Consider the following 5,082-nt stretch of genomic DNA (forward strand, 5'->3'; position numbering starts at 1 on the left):
GGTTAGGATTTGGGTTAGGGTTATTGTTAGGGTTAGGGTTAGGTTTTGGCTTAGTGTTCAAGTTAGGGTTATGTTTTGGTTCGGGTTACGGTTAGCTTTAGTTTTAGTGTTAGGGTTAGTGTTTGGTATAGGGTTATGGTTGGTGTTTGGTGTCAGTATCATCTTAGGGTTCGGGTTAGCGTTTGAGTTAGGTTTAGGGTTTGGATTCGGGTTCGGGTTAGGGTTAGTGTTCACCTTAGGTTTAGGGTTAGTTTTAGGGGTTGGGTTGGGTTCTGGTTCGGTTTAGGTCTAGGGTTCTGTTTAGGGTTAGGGTTCTGATTCGTGTTCATGTTAGGGTTAGGATTAGGGTTATTGTGAGGTTTAGGCTTAGCTTTATTTTGAGGTTTACCTTCAGATTAGGGTAAGGTTTAGATTTCGGGTCAGGATAAGATTAGGTTTATGTTTAGTGTCGGATTAGCTTTCGGGTTAGGGTTAAATTTGGTGCCCGGTTTAGGGTTCGGCTTATGCTTAGGGCTAGCTTTAAGGTTAGGGTTATGTTGGGTTAGGTTTACTGTTAGTGTTCATGTTAGGGTTAGGGTTATGTTTAGTCTTAGAGTTTGTGTTAAGATTAGGGTTAGGGTTGGGGTAGGGTTAGTGTTAGGCTTAGGGCTAGGGCTGGGTTATGTTTAGCGCTAGGGCTAGGTGAGGTTGTTTGTGGTTCAGTTAAGGTTAGGTTTAGCAATAAGGATATGATTAGGAATAGGGCTAGTGTTTGTGTTAGGACTAGTTTAGGGATACAGCAAGGGCTAATGATAGGGTTAGGGTTGGATTACATGTAGGGTTATGGTGAGAGTTAGGAGTAGGTGTAGTGATAGTGTTAGTGTCTTGGCAAGAGTTATCGTTAGCGCTGGGCTTAGGGCTAAGTTTAGTTATTACATTTAGGGTTAGGATTCTCTTTAGGTTTATAACTAGATTCATTTTTATGGTTTGGGATGGGGTGGGTTTTGAGGTTAGGGCTAGGGGTATGATTAAGGTTAGGTCTGACGTTAGTGTCGTGTGTGCCTTAGGGTGGGGAAAATGGAAAGTGTAGGAACAGGCGTAGGGTTTGTGTTTGGGTTTCGGTTTGGGTTAAGACTATGGTTAGAGTTAGGGTTATGCTAGGGTTAGGGTTATTGTTAGTGCCAGGGCTAGGACTAGGTTTTAAGTTAGGGTTAGAGTTGGCTTAGGGTTACAGTTACAGTGAGTGTGCATATGATTAGGGTTAGGACTATGGGGAGTTTTAGGGCTTGGGTTAGAGCTAAAGTTGGGTTATGATTCATGATACAAACCCCCACCCTAGCCCTAAAACTAATGTTAACATTATCTGAACGTGAAGCCAAATTCTCACCATAGCCCTAACCCTAACCCTAACCATATCCCTAGACGTAACCTTGCCCCTAACCCTAACCCTAACCCTAAACCTACAAATACCCCTACACTAAACCTACGGTTACCACTAACCCTATACCTGACCCTTACCGCAACACAACTCCAACCCCAACACTAACATTAACAATAAGAATAATTGAAGAATTAGCACTAAGCCTAAGCCTATCCCTATCCCTAACACTAACCCTTGTCCTAGCCTTAACCCTAACCCTGACACTAGCCCTAGCCCTAAAGCTAAACCTAACTGTAACCCTAACCCAAAACCTTACCCTAGATCTAGCCCTAACCCAACCTACAGATGAAACTAATACTAGCCCTAGCCCTGGCACTAAAACTCTGACCTTACACTAGCCATAACCCTAACTCTATGTCTAAACCTAGCCCTTGCCCAAACCTTAACCCTAACCCTAACACTATGCTAACTCTAGTACACTAACTCTAAACACTAAGGCTAACACTAAACTTAAATTTAATCCTAACAATAACCCTAACACTAATACAACCCTAGCCCTAACTCTAACCCTAACCCTCACCGTAACTCTAACCCAAACCTTATCCTTATCCCTAATCTTAAATTCAATCCTAACGCAACCCTAACCCCAACCCTACCCCTCCTTCTCTCTATAAAACTAACTCTAACCGTAACCAAAACCTAACCTTAACCCTATCCTTAAACGTGGGAACAGGTTTGTATAGGACAGGAATCCAGAGTAGAGCTGAGCCAAATCATGTCTAGCACCCATTCCAGGAAATAAATCCATACCCCATCTCCCTTCCTTCCAACTAGTAAGGATCACATAATACCTAAAAAACATTTGGCACAGATTGCTGTTTGGAATCCTAAAGCAAACCAGTACACAATGCCTAATCTGTGCCCTAAGCCTAACCTTAACCTTAACCCTAACTGGAACCCGAACCCTAACCCTAACCCTAAACCAAATGCAACCTTAACCCCAACCCTACCCCTCCTTCTCTCCATAAACTAACTCTAACCCTACCCAAACCCTAACCCTACCCCTAATCCAATCCGACGCCTAAGCCTAACCCTACGGCTAACAGAAATAATATGCAGAACCCTAATGCTAGCACAAACACTAATATTAACCATAACACTAAGACTAGACATCACCCACCCCTAACATTACCCCAACTTTAACCCTAAACCTAACCCTAACTGTGACCTTATCCCTACCCCTACTCTTAACCCAAACACTTAGCCTACCCCTACCCATAGCTTTAAGCCTAATCCTACTCTAATGTTACCAATAGCCTGAAAATAACGCCTAACCTAGACCTGATGCTAGCTCTAACCCTAAACCTGGCTCTAGCCCAAGCCCTATCCCTAACCTTAACCCTAAATCTAACACAAACCCTAGCCCTACCCTAGCCCAAACCCTAACCCTAGCCTTAAGCCAACACTTACCGCTACCTCAGACCCTAGTCATAGCCCTAAACTTAACCCTAACACTAACACTTAGTCTAACCCAACTGTAACTCTAACCCTAATCCTGGACAGACTCCTAATACAAACTCTTGCCCTAACCCTAAGCCTATTCCTAACCCTAAGCCAAACCTAAACACTAAACATAATGGTAACCTGAACACTAAACCTACTCTTAAACCTAACCCTAACCCTAATATCAGCCCTAAGCCTAACCCAATTGCTAAGTCTAACACTAGACTTAACCAAAATGCTAGCACTACACATAAAACTAACCCTAAAGCTAGCACTAACCATAAACCTAACACTAGCACTAGACTTAACCCTACACCTAACCATAACACTCCACACAAGCCCTAACCCTAACACAAATCCAAGCCCCAGACCTGACCCTAAACTTAACCCCAGACATGACCATATCCCTAACCCTAACCCTAACCCTAGCTCTAGGCCAAATTCTATACCTACCCATAACTATAGACCTAGGCTTAGCCCTAATGATAACCCTAGCCCTTTCCATAGCCCTGGCCCTAACGCTAACTCTAACACTAGCACTATCCCTAAACTTAGTACTAACACTAAGGCTAACATTAACCATAGCCCTAAACCCAACACTAGCCCTAGTCCTAACCATAACACTAAGCCTAGACATAAGACTAGCCTTAACCCTAACCCTAGCCCTAAACTAAACAGTAAGCTTAACTGTAACTCTAACACATCACTAACCTTAACCGTAGATCTAAAAGTACCCTAACACAAACCCTTATACTAACCCACCCTAACCCTAGTCCTAAACCTATCCATAAATCTAGGCCTATTATCAGCCCTAACCCTAACCTGAACTCTAGCTCTCATGCTAACTCTAACACTAAACCTACGCTTAACTCTCACCATAACCATAACCCTAACCCTGACCCTAACCCTAAGCCAAACACTAACACAACACCTACCCCTACTACAGTTTAGAGTTGGCATTCAGGCTCTAGTTAAGGTTAGGGTTAGGTTTTCAGTACCATTTAGACTTAGCATTCAGGCACGGGTTAGCGTTACTGTCCTGCTTACGCTAAGGGTGAGGGTTCTGGTAAAGGTTAGGGTTATCGTTAGAGGTCGGTTCAGTTTGGGGTTACAGGTAGGCCGGGTCAGTGTTAGCTTTAGGTTATGTTTTGGGTTCTTTTAGGGTTAGGGTTAGGTTTCATGTTCAGTTTAGATTTAGGGTTTTTTTTCAGTTAGTGTTGTATTTAGGGTTAGGGTTCAGTTTAGGCTTAGTATTAGCATACGGGTTAGTATTAGTGTTAGGTTTAGAGTTGGGTTAGGGTTTGAGTTATGGATAGGGTTTGGGTTCGGAGTTCGGTTATGGTTAAGGTTAGGGTTAACCCTAACCTTGGGCACTTAGATGGCCCGGGCTTCACTACTCCAGAGAAGAGGCTGGGACCTGTCACCTGAAGGGCACACAAAGGGTGGCCCCAGATCCTTAGGCCTCCGTCCTGCTGGGGCCAAACTCACTGCATTGTCATATGCCTGTCTCTGCACTTGTCACTCTACAGATGGTTTCCACTACCTGCCTGGAACTGAAAAGTGTGGGGGTGTGTTGATGACATGGTTTGGTCATTCCAGGAAGAAATGAGGCCCGGGACGAAGAAGCTGGCTGAGGCAGAGCCTTGACCTCGCTCCCCAGTCCGTCTTGCCAGCCAGGGCCAGACTACCACTTCCAAAGAAGGGAAGTGGCTGGCGAGCTGAGGGGGTGTGGGGTGATAGGAGGGAGACAACAGCTGAAGCTAAGTCAAGAAGGGCAGCGTTCCTTCTTCACCTGCACATGGCAGGTGTGAGAGAGTGCCCCAGTTGGTCAGAGACCAGCAGGCTGGTGAAGCGTTCAATGAGGATCCCCGAGGCCTGGTGGCCGTGCCTGTGCCATTGACCTGACACATTGAACCCAAGCCTGCAGGGGTCCCTGAGCGGCCAGAGAAAGATGGGCCCATGAGAGAGGTAGGCAAGGTGGGTAGGTTGAGTCCACATCTCTCCTCAGGTCCCTGAGGGAGAAAGAGAGAGACACAGAGAAACAGAGAGAGAGAGAGATCTCTGAACTATGAGTCACTGCCTCCACCACTGGTGCCAACTCACACACCATCCCACTTACACCCACCACCCCCATGTCTGCCCCTGGGCCAGCCCCACCACAGAGAGGTTGGTTCCTTGTCATTTCCATGTTGTCCTTTTGGGACCTGATGCCACAACAG

Source organism: Diceros bicornis, unplaced genomic scaffold, assembly GCF_020826845.1.
Source record: "Diceros bicornis minor isolate mBicDic1 unplaced genomic scaffold, mDicBic1.mat.cur scaffold_78_ctg1, whole genome shotgun sequence".
Taxonomy (NCBI): domain Eukaryota; kingdom Metazoa; phylum Chordata; class Mammalia; order Perissodactyla; family Rhinocerotidae; genus Diceros; species Diceros bicornis.